The sequence below is a fragment of the Neoarius graeffei genome, chromosome 22 (genome assembly GCF_027579695.1).
Source record: "Neoarius graeffei isolate fNeoGra1 chromosome 22, fNeoGra1.pri, whole genome shotgun sequence".
In the NCBI taxonomy this organism is placed as follows: domain Eukaryota; kingdom Metazoa; phylum Chordata; class Actinopteri; order Siluriformes; family Ariidae; genus Neoarius; species Neoarius graeffei.
Window position 1 is genome coordinate 12,503,371 of NC_083590.1, and position 12,333 is coordinate 12,515,703.

Consider the following 12,333-nt stretch of genomic DNA (forward strand, 5'->3'; position numbering starts at 1 on the left):
GGTATCAAACATGCTTGATATTCTGCGACAAAAAAAATCGCCAGTTGCTGACTTGTTGCAGAGAAGTCGCCCGTGTGCGCCGGGCTTTAGGTTCACACAGATCAAGATCTCTCTCATGCTCTCTCTCTCTCTCTCTCTCTCTCTCTCTCTCATGCACAATGTTCGAGGGGCAGAAATTTGTCTCATTTATGACACTAAATTAGATAATCACTGGCCTTATGGAGTTAAATTTGATGAAAATGTAGCGAAATCAATGTGACATTCCGATATCCATCCGTGATTCCAGACCGTATTGAAATATATTCATAATGTTTTTCATATGTTTATTTAATAATTAAATCTATGTTAATTATATTAAATATATTAATATATGTTAGACACTCTTGGCCTTAATTAATTAATTAATTAAAAAACGTAACGAGACAAACGAACATATTCATAAATTACACTGACATTTTTATTCCTCCGACACTGAGAGGTGAAACCGGTATGTTTTCGGGTTTTCTGTCCATTTTTTTCTGAAATTCTTGTTCGCACGCTGTCTCAAGAACGAGTGGCTGAATGTTTGTAGGATTTATATGGAATAATCATTGTTTACTTCTCTGATTCCACAATAATATGAATCTATAGTGTTCTATAAATGCACTCTGTAGACTCTGTAGAAACAAGTTTATTGTCCCTGTGTAGTGCACTATAAGTCTAATAGAGAACCATCTGAGATTCAGTCTCTCTCTCTCTCTCTCTCTCTCTGATTAAAGTTGATGGTCTCTCCACTGTTCTCTGTTCAGCTTCAGCTGCTGATGGTTTAATATCACACACAACAGAGGAGAGAAACTCAATATAACACTCAGTATTATCATTATTAATTACACTGTTAATGAGAATAAATAGGTGATATTAAATCCTCATGACAATCTGAATAATAAAATTAATTTTGCACTCATCATCTTTAAAGTAAGAATTAAACCAAGATGAAAATCTGTTGATGAAGTGTGTGTCATTGTGTCTCTGCAGGTTGTGTGGTTGTGGTGTCTCAGATGAAGGCTGTGCTGCTCTGAGTTCAGCTCTGAGATCAAACCCCTCACACCTGAGAGACCTGCGTCTGTCTAATAATAATCTGGGAGACTCAGGAGTGAAGCGTCTCTGTGCTGTACTGGAGAATCCTCACTGTAAACTGGAGACACTGAGGTAAGATCATCTCTCTGAGAGTCACATGACCTGCTCCTCAGTAAGACACATTCTCTAATAGTGAGACTGAAGCAGAGGTTTTAGGTTCATCATCAGTGTCCTGAGGAGGAAGATTGTTTCTTTTCACTGCACACTGATGATTTGTCACAGAGTCTTTGGGTCAGATGGACGTATGTGAGAAGCTGCAGCACAAAACGGGACTTGATCCGACTGCAGTGTGTCTGAAATCACTGTGAAATTTACTACAACACTGTAACTAATCACACAAACTGCACCTGAGACACAAACTAACTGCCCTCTGTGTGAGCTGCAGGGTTTAAAAGCAGCAGTGACAGGGCATTGATAGATAAAGGTCTACTGAGGCACAGGCCCCCCAAAATACCCATATCAGTGAGGTGTTTAATTTTTTTTTAATTAATTTATTTTTTAAAACATTTTTGACAAAAGGACTGGTCAAGGTAAAAATGCAAAGATACCTTTATGAATGTATGCGAATATTTATTTAAATAAACATGAACCTCAGCAGGTTTTACAAAGTAAAGCTTATCTGAATGCAGATCATAGCAACCTCTGACTCCAGCCAGTGAAGTTTTGCGCTCATCTTCCATGTTCCACACTAAAAAAATAATTAAGTACTACAGGAGGGAACATTACACAAAGTCACTTTATGACTTTCCCAGTCAAATACCTGATATGATATGAAAGTAAACAAAGTTGTTGGAGCCAAATTAAGTTTCCTTAGTTTAGACTCTTACTTTGGTTAAGATTTGCTAGCCTTGGGCCATGGCCTTTTATTTTGACATAGCCTTTGGTCACCTGACCAGGTAAAAATGGCTGCCTCCCACTTGGTAGTCAGTCTCATAGATATACATAGAAGACTAGATGCCTCACCGCATATAGATAGTTTTCACTGACGTCACGGCATTCCGGGGAATGCCCCCCCCCCCCCAGCTGCCATCTTGGAGGGCAAACAAAACGGACCATCGCCACTACCGGCTACGTTATCTCGGACGAATTTATTAAGTTATATAGTCAGTTTTCTAAAATAAAGATCAATGTCGGCAAAATCAAGCAAACAGAAGTATATAGATACACATCTCGCGGTATGCAGCCAAACTGGCCTTGATTGGGGGAATTGACCCCTACGAAGTGGACAAAGATGCATTTTCAAGTGACTATGCAGGGCTGCCAAAGCCTGAAACTGCCAAAGCCTGCTCCAAAGCCTGAAACTGACTTCATCAAACTTTAAAGGCTGTCTGATATATGCAACTTTATATATTCACAGCGCGCCTTTTGGCGGATGCCGCCTGAATCGCGGAGATCCGAGGGTTTTTTTTTTTAGGGGGGGGCGTTGGAGTGTCTGATTATAATTTCAAAGTAAATTCTGTATTAAAATTACTAAATAAGCAAATCCGTTACAGTCCATGAAACAGGAAGTATAAGGATGAGAAAAAAAAACAGTTTAAATCGGGAAGCTGCGCACATTTGCGCAGTCCTGCACACCGCTCGGGCTGCACAAATGTGCGCAGCTTCCCGGTTTAAACTCTTTTTTTTTTTTTTTCTCTCATCCTTATACTTCCTGTTTCATGGACTGTAACAGATTTGCTTGTATAGTAATTTCAATACAGAATTTACTTTGAAATTATAATCAGACACTCCAACGCCCCCCCTAAAAAAAAAAACCGGATCTGCACAATTCAGGCGGCATCCGCCAAAAGGCGCGCTGTTTGCATCCCAAACACAAATTAAATCATACAGAATAGACCTAAAATGTTTTTCAAAAATGACCCTTGCATGAGTGAAGTGACAAGTTTCAAATAGAAATGTGACAAACGAGCGATATTAAGTGTACATTACAATGTAAACGTACACTCAGCGGTTCCAGTTAGGCATTCTCCAGAGATTGTTCACATGATGTTTTGGCTTCCAAAAACAAACTTAAACACAATTGATTGTTTATTTAAACAACTTACCACTTATAAAATGATCGGAGCAGACTTTGCTGTGTTTGGAAGGCTGATAATCCTTGCGGTTGATTCTCGCAAGCCATAGATTTCTCTTTTGTATGCTGAGTTTGTTTGCTGCCTTAGTGCTCCCGTACAGTGGGAATTCCATAAAAGCTCCGCTTGACTTCATCATCTGACCTATTACGACAGCCGTGAATACAACAGGTGTGCACCATTGCTAGCTTTAAATAGTAGTAATGTAACTATAAATGTAAATAATATATAAATGAATGTAACTCGCGCACTACAATGTGTGCTCAGTGACCCGTACGGTAAGCTAGCCCTCCAAGATGGCCGCCACCAGGGAATCCCCGACTCTGTGACGTCATGTGAAAACTATCTATTCCAGAACGTCCGCACAGGGCGGCCATCTTACCACAGACAAGCTTTTCCACAGAATTTGCGGTACACTGAGGTAAGTCCATTGAGATGCTTAAATGTTTACACTCTTATCTCGCTGAAATTTTGACGTGTATACAGATGGTTTGATTTCTTAAAACATTATTAATGTGGTTGTAATTCTGGGTGCTTGAACATGCTAAAATTGTACCTTTTCTCTTCAAAAACGACTTACTGCAGCTTTTAGTCAAAGTTGTGTTTCATGCTAGGCTAGCTCGTAGCACCAAGTAATTTTACATGGAAGGTCATGAGATAATATTTTCAATAACTGAAGTTGCACTTGCACATGGTTTTCATTTTCAGGTTGGTTAATTTAAAACAACTTACATTATGATTTACAGGAAATCAAAGTACTGACTTTGATGACAAGATGAGGTGTGTGTCTGTGTGTGTTTTAATTGTAGATGTTTATATCAGCATGTTTAGTTTTATTTTAACTGCACATTGGAGCCTAGTCAAATGAAATTTCAATCTTCTGTGCTAACATATATTGACTTTGACATGATCAGCTTTGAATGTTCTTTTTGTAAATGTAAGGATCTCTTTATCCTTGGAAGTATAACCACATGTGATTTAATTAAATGCTTTTTTTGTCACAAACTACCGTGAGTCACTGTCAGTTTTATACTATTACTTACTCGGGCAGTGCATTTGTTATTATGCTATGATGTGAGTTTACATTTGTTATTATGCTATGTGAGTGCATTAGGTTTTTGAGGTGGATTAAGTATTTCTGAAGTTTCAGAAGTGAGTAAGCTGTTTATTTAACTTTAGCTTCCCCTACGGCCCTATCACATGTAAAAATATTTTCACTAAAAATTGGAAATAAATTGTATGGTTATTTGTCCTAAGGCCGCAGTTATCCATAAGTATGCAGTGTTAGGCTTCTCACAGCATAGGAATTTCAGCATGTATTTTTTTTAAAACATAAAATGATTATTCATCATTAATATCATAAATACATACTTCCGTTTGTTTTTTTTATATAACAAACCAAACCGTTTGAATATCGATTGAAATTTGAGGAAGTTACGGTCATCTGAAAAGTACATATCGCTACCAACACAATGTAATGGGTAAGCCAGCTGTCTGAGGTAAGATGGCCGCCATGTGCGGACGTTCGGCTTTGTTGACGGGCAACGAGGACGAGGCGTCTAGTCTTCTATGTATATCTATGGTCAGTCTCAGTTAGACAAAGGAAGATGTTGTAGTGATAGTTTTTTACCGCTTTAAGCCTGTATCTTTTGGGATTTAGAAACTTTGAACTTGGAAAACAAATACTTTAGTTTTACTTCTTTGAACCCTTTATTTTGAACCATTATATTTGGATTACCTAGCCTTATTTGGAATTACAAACAATTTGGATTTACTTCACTGTGTGCCACCTGCCTGCCTGCCATTGTCCCCTTCTCCTTGCTTGCTTGCCTGCCATTGCCTCTCTCCCTCTGCCTGCTTGCTACTTACCTGCTTGCGACCTGCTTACCTGTTTGCCTCCATCTTGAACATCTTCCACCATCTTGAACAAGGTATGAACAACAGCTGAACACAGTGTTTTAAGATAAGCGTGTGACAACAACAATACAACATCTACCCCTTTGAATTTGAACTGAATTGAAACTGACACTCACAAAAAGTAAAAAACTTTTCATGAAGTGCTTAAACATGGAAACTCAACTTGAAATGGGATTTGTTTGACAATGGAATTTGGATTTGTTTGGACTGTGTATAGCATGCACTTTGGATATACTGGATTTTGGAACACATCCTTGAATTTAAACTGAATTTCTGTGTTGACGTCACTTTATTTAAAATAAGCTCTTTTGGTGAAATTGCTTGAAGATGTCTCAATCCGAGTCACCTGAAGTTGAAGTTGGTGATTCACCAACAGAGGACGCTAATGCTCAACTCATGGCTCAATCCAAGTCGCCTGAACTTGAAGTTGCTGATTTTCCTACAGACGATGCTAATGTGCAAATCATGGCTGAAAAGCAGTTGAGTCAGCGCATTGCAACCCGAAAGGGAAAACTGAGTTTTTGTACACGGAAACAAAATGAGTTAAAGGAATTTATGGTCAAAGGCAGTGTTGCTGATATGGACAAAGGCATTCAAGATCTTATTGATGCATTGAATGAATTTGGTAAAGCTCATTTGCTTGTGCAAGACATGTTGGCTGGGGATGAAAGGCAAGATGACCATGTCAAATGGTACCAAAAAGGAAGTCCTTCTTATCTTTTCTTGAAAATGCGCAGACATTTAAAGGTAGTCTTTCTCAGCCATTACCTGTTATTACCCCTTTGGACAGCGTTTCCAATACATCCAGAAAGTCAAGGAGTTCTGAGAGTTCTTCCAAATCTAGTGCATCATCACTGTCATCAGCACGTGCAAAGGCTGAAGCAGAAAAGGCAGCTCTTCTTGAACGTGCTGCTGGACTTAAGAAGAAACACGCTCTTGAGCTGCAAAGGATGCAACTGCAAAGTGAAATGGAGCAGAGTGCCCTGGAAACTGACATTGCTGCAGCAAATGCAAAGGTGAAAGTTCTGGACAGTTATGAAAAACAAATGGAAACAAAAGCAGGCTCTGTTGGTCGATCAGAACCCATGGATGCCATGAATTTGTACCTGGAGGCACAAGGAAAAAATTTAAAGGAAACTTATTTGGATCCGGAGACTTCAATTGAATATGCAAATATACAAATGGTCCCCAAGACTCCTCTGCAGATGCTTACAGCACAAAGACAAACCCAACTCTCCTTTCAAACACCTTCTAATCAGTCTCAGCCTACAGCTGCTACCTCCACTCCCATCATGGTAGCAGCTACCTCTGCTCCCACTGCGGCAGTAGCCACCCCTGCCCTCATGACTGCAGCAGCTAATCCAACCACACACACTGCACAGCCAAATATGAATAGCAGTTTAAGTGACATTGCAAACCTCTTTATTCAGCAACAGGGGCTATCTTTGCTTCCCACTAGGGATATACCTGTTTTTGATGGGGAACCTTTGAACTTTAGGCCTTTTATGCAGGCATTCATGCATGGAATTGAAAATAAGGCCATAAGTAATCAAGACCGCTTATATTACTTGGAGCAATACACTTCTGGCCAATCGAAGGAACTAGTGAGAAGCTGTTTGCACATGAGTGCAAATGATGGATATGCAGAGGCTAAACGATTGCTGGAGTACCATTTCGGTGACAAGATAAAGCTCACTAATGCATACATGGAGAAAGCCTTGAGCTGGAGTAACATTAAGGCAGAAGATGGAAAAGCATTGTCCAGTTATGCACTCTTCCTTCGAGCATGCTGCAACCTGTCTCGAAGTCTGCAAGACATGGAGGAGCTTAGTCTACCCTCCAACCTCAGGCTTCTTGTTTCAAAGCCTCCTCTTAAGCTGAGGGAAAGATGGCGGTCAATCGCATTTGACATCCTGGAACAAAGACAAAGAGAGGCTAATTTCTCTGACCTTGTTACCTTCATTGAGAAGCAAGCTAGGATCATGCAAGATCCCCTCTTTGGTGACATTCAACAGCCACTTCCCACAAAGAAGCTCTTGCAGCCCAAACTTACATCTGATTCCAAGCTTTCATTTAAAGGCAAAAGTAGTTTTGTAACTGCTGTGACAAATGCATCTGCCCCTCCCAAGAGTGATGTCCCCAAGCAACAATCTGCTAACGGCAAATCTCATGTTGCAAGCTCTTGTGCAATTTATAACGGAACACACGTCTTGACTTCATGTGAAGAGTTGCTTTCTAAGACACATGAACGTGTTGAAATGTTGAAGAAGAAAGGTGTCTGTTTTGGCTGCTTGGTAAAGGGCCACATGAGCAAAGATTGTAAACGGCGCCTTACTTGTACTATGTGTTCTAAAAAACATCCAGACATCATGCATATTCAGAAGACAGATGATGGAGTCACAGACCACAAAGGGAACTCCAGTGGATCTGGAAGGTCAATAAATAGTGGATTGGTTTCACTGGAAAAGGAAGGCATTGGATCTAGTGATGATCATTGCACACTGGCTAACGTACCTGTTCAAGTGAAGCTGAGTAACTCCAGTCATGCTGTCCAGACATATGCATTCCTTGATCCAGGAAGTTCCACCACATTTTGCACTGAGAGTCTCCAAAGACGACTGAATGCAAGAGGAAGACATCATAGGATCCTTTTGCGAACCATAGGTCAAGAGAAACCCACTGACAGCATCGTCATCAGTGGCTTAGAAGTAAGCAGTTTGGAAGGGGGAAACTTCTATGGATTGCCTGATGTTTACACATAGAAAGAAATTCCAGTCAGCAATGACCATATCCCAAGGCAGAAGAATTTGGAGAAATGGCCACACTTGAAAGATGTATTTCTGCCAAACATTGATGCTGACATTGATCTTTTGATTGGTACTAATGTGCCCAAACTCATGGAGCCATGGAGGGTTAAAAATAGCAATGGCAATGGGCCTTTTGCAACCAAAACCCTGCTGGGCTGGGTTGTCAGTGGTCTCCTCCATGATGAGCACACATGTCTCAATAAGCAAGGTAAACCATATGTTTACAGCCATCGGATTTCTGTGGAAACTGTACGTGACCTTCTGGTTCAGCAATTCAGCCATGACTTCAGCCATGAGAGTGCATATGAGAAGGAAGAAATGTCTCAAGAGGATCTGAGATTTCTGGGAATAATGAACACCTCCATAAAACTACAAGATGGACACGATCAGTTGCCACTGCCATTTAAAGGGGATCCCAAAATGCCCAACAACCGGCTGATGGCAGAGCAAAAGGCAGAGTCTTTGAAGTGGAAGTTTGGGAGGAACACTATCTTCAAAGAATAATACACACTGTTCATGAATGCTATATTGAAATGTGGACATGCTGAACTCGTGCCCAAAGAGGAAGTGGCATTACAGAATGGCAAAGGCTGGTACATATCCCACCATGGAGTACATCACCCCAAAAAAGGAAGCTTGCAAGTGGTTTTTGACTGCTCTGCATCTTACCAAGGAACATCTCTCAACAGTGAACTCCTGAAGGGCCCAAATCTCTCAAACTCTTTGATTGGCGTCCTGCTACGTTTCTGTCATGGGAATGTGGACATACTGGCGGATGTGGAGATGATGTATTATCAGGTGAAGATACCGCCAGAGCATGTTGACTTTTTGTGCTTCTTGTGGTGGGAAGATGGCAACACATCTCAGCCTCTCATGGAATACAGGATGACCGTTCACATCTTTGGAGCAACATCATCAGCTAGTTGTGCCAGTTATGCCTTGAGGAGGACTGCTGAGGACCACAAAAACAGCTTTTCAGCTGATGCAGTGAACACGGTCCTCAACAACTTTTTTGTTGTTGATTTGCTGAAGTCCGTGGATACAGAGACCGATGCCATTCACCTGTACAAGGAATTGAAGGCTCTTTGTGCGGCAGGAGGTTTCAATCTCACCAAGTGGTCCAGTAACAGCCGAGCTGTCCTGGCCCACATTCCTGAATGTGAAATGGCTAAGGGAGTGAAGGACTTGGACCTAGACTTGGAAGACCTGCCACTGGAAAGGGCCCTTGGTGTGCACTGGTGTGCAGAAGATGATGTCTTCAAGTTCCATGTGGCTCTCAAAGAACAACCATGCACCAGGTGAGGCATTCTATCTATGGTCAGTTCAATGTATGACCAGCTAGGATTTCTTGCCCCAGTGACCTTTCCAGCAAAACATCTGCTACAGGAACTTTGCAGGCTTAACCTTACCTGGGACGAAGACATACCCAATACTTATGCACAATCCTGGAAACGTTGGCTGCAGGGCCTTGAGACTCTCACAGACTTTAACATCACCCGCAGTTTCAAACCAAAGAAGTTTGGAAGGGTTGAACATGCACAATTACACCACTTCTGCGATGCAAGTGAAGTCGGATATGGCATGGTGACCTACTTGAGGTTAGTCAATAGTCAGGAGCAGGTGCATGTGAAGTTTGTGATGGGGAAATCAAGAGTGGCACCCTTGAAGTTGATGACAATCCCACGTCTTGAGCTGACTGCTGCAGTACTGACAGTTCGTATAGACCGGATGCTCATAGATGAGTTGAAACTGGACCTGGAACCATCCGTGTTTTGGACAGACAGTACAACTGTCTTGAAGTACATAAGGAGTGACAGCAGACGATTTCACACCTTTGTTGCAAATCGTGTAAACGCAATCAGCAGTATGTCTGATGTATCACAGTGGAAACACATTCCTGGAAAACTGAATCCTGCAGACTATGCGTCACGCGGATTAAATGCTGCAGAGTTTCTGAAAAGCAACAACTGGATCTATGGCCCTAAGTTTCTGAAAGACTTGCCCAAAAACTGGCCCAACTCACCTGTCGACCTTGTGATTCCTCCAGATGACTCAGAGTTGATGAGAGAAGTTCTTGAAGTCCATGCCACTGTTGCCAGTTGCCATGATCCCACTAGTGCGTTACGGAATTACTTTTCAACCTGGAATAAGCTCAGAAGAGTCGTTGCCTGGGTCCTAAAGCTGAAGAGTTTGCTTACCCAACGTGTTCTCAAAAGAAAGGGGGCCTTAAAGGCAGTCAAGGCTGGCCCCATGGCACTCTCTGTTCAAGACCTAGAAGATGCAGAAGAAGCCATTGTAAAGTTCTGCCAAAATCAAGGATTTCCACATGAGATGGCAAGCCTGCGCAATGGAAGGAATGTCAACCGGAAAAGCTCCATCTTCAGACTGGACCCAGTCCTTGACCATGGCATATTGAGGGTTGGTGGCTGCCTGAGCAGGATGGCTATGACAGAGGAGCAGAAACATCTAGCTATTTTGCCTAAGAGGCATCACGTTTCAGAACTTCTGCTTCGACACATCCATCAGCAGGTTGGGCATTGTGGAAGAAATCACATCTTGGCAAGCTTAAGGCAAAAATATTGGATTCCTTGTGCAAATTCTCTTGCGAGGAAAATTGTGAACAATTGTGTCCCCTGCAGGTGGAACTATGTATGTGCAGGTGAACAAAAGATGGCCGATCTGCCAATTGATCGTTTGACTCCTGACCTCCCTCCGTTCTCACATGTTGGAATGGATTACTTTGGACCAATAGAGGTGAGAAGAGAGCGTGGCATGGCAAAGTGATATGGTGTGCTATTTACTTGCCTCACTACTAGAGCAGTCCATTTGGAAGTAGCACACTCGATGGATACAGACTCCTGTGTGAATGCGTTCAGACGCTTCATATCCAGAAGAGGCCAAGTAAGAGAATTAAGGTCAGACAATGGAACTAATTTGATCTCTGCTGAAAAGGAGCTACGGGACGCACTGAAACATTGGAACATGGATCAAATTGAGCGCAGTCTCATCCAGAAAGGTGTCAAATGGATGTTCCATCCTCCAGCCGGTGCCCACCATGGAGGCATCTGGGAGCACATAATAAGAATGGTTAAAAGGATATTATCCTCAATCACAAACCAGCAGTCTTTGGATGATGAAGGTCTAGTCACAGTGATGTGCGAAGTTGACTTCATCCTAAACAGCCGTCCTTTGACAACCGTTTCCAATGATCCCAATGACTTGGAACCACTGACGCCAAATCACCTACTGTAGCTTAAGGTCCAGCCCGTGCTTCCACCAGGAACGTTCAAACAGGAAGATGTATATGCCAGAAGGCGGTGGCGACAAATACGGTATATCGCAGATCTTTTCTGGACACGGTGGATACAGGAATATGTTCCACTCATGCAAGAACGATCCAAATGGTCCCGCATCAGGCCCAATTTCTGTGTGGGAGACATAGTAGTTGTAGCTGGTTCTACAGCACTGCGAGGCTCATGGGTGATCGGAAGAGTAATTGAAGCCATAGCAGATTCTAAGGGCCTCGTTCGTTCTGTGAGATTGCAAACTAAAACCAACCAGATCCTAAGGCCCATCAGCAAGATCTACCTGTTGGTAAAGGCCGACAGTCAACATTGAAAAAAGACTCTTGACATGCGCACGTGCTTCCCTTTGCACTACATTCATACACTGATACTTGCACACATTTATAGTATAATTGGAATTAAAAGTTAGAACTAGAATTTAGAAATTGAATTTATTGTTTATTGAAAATTGGCTCCATTGTAAATAAGTTTTGTTATAGCCACGCGTGGTAGCTATAAGGGGCCAGATGTGTTGGAGGCAAATTTAGTTTCCTTAGTTTAGACTCTTACTTTGGTTAAGATTTGCTTGCCTTGGGCCATGGACTTTTATTTTGATATAGCCTTTTGGTCACCTGACCAGGTAAAAATGGCTGCCTCCCACTTGGTAGTCAGTCTCAGTTAGACAAAGGAAGATGTTGTAGTGATAGTTTTTTACCACTTTAAGCCTGTATCTTTTGGGATTTAGAAACTTTGAACTTGGAAAACAAATACTTTAGTTTTACTTCTTTGAACCCTTTATTTTGAACCATTATATTTGGATTACCTAGCCTTATTTGGAATTACAAACAATTTGGAGTTACTTCACTGTGTGCCACCTGCCTGCCATTGTCCCCTTCTCCTTGCTTGCTTGCCTGCCATTGCCTGTCTCCCTCTGCCTGCTTGCTACTTACCTGCTTGCGACCTGCTTACCTGTTTGCCTCTATCTTGAACATCTTCCACCATCTTGAACAAGGTATGAACAACAGCTGAACACAGTGTTTTAAGATAAGCGTGTGACAACAACTATACAACATCTACCCCTTTTGAATTTGAACTGAATTGAAACTGACACTCACAAAAGTATTCCCATAATTGAGA

At 41.8% G+C, this 12,333-nt stretch overlaps 1 protein-coding gene across 6 annotated transcripts in view; it reads left to right on the top strand.

Annotated features, from left to right (window-relative positions):
- The window catches only part of LOC132870646 (NACHT, LRR and PYD domains-containing protein 12-like), a 426,251-nt gene that overhangs the window by 346,212 nt on the left and 67,706 nt on the right, over positions 1-12,333 (top strand). The gene's annotated exons all lie outside the window — the stretch shown is intronic.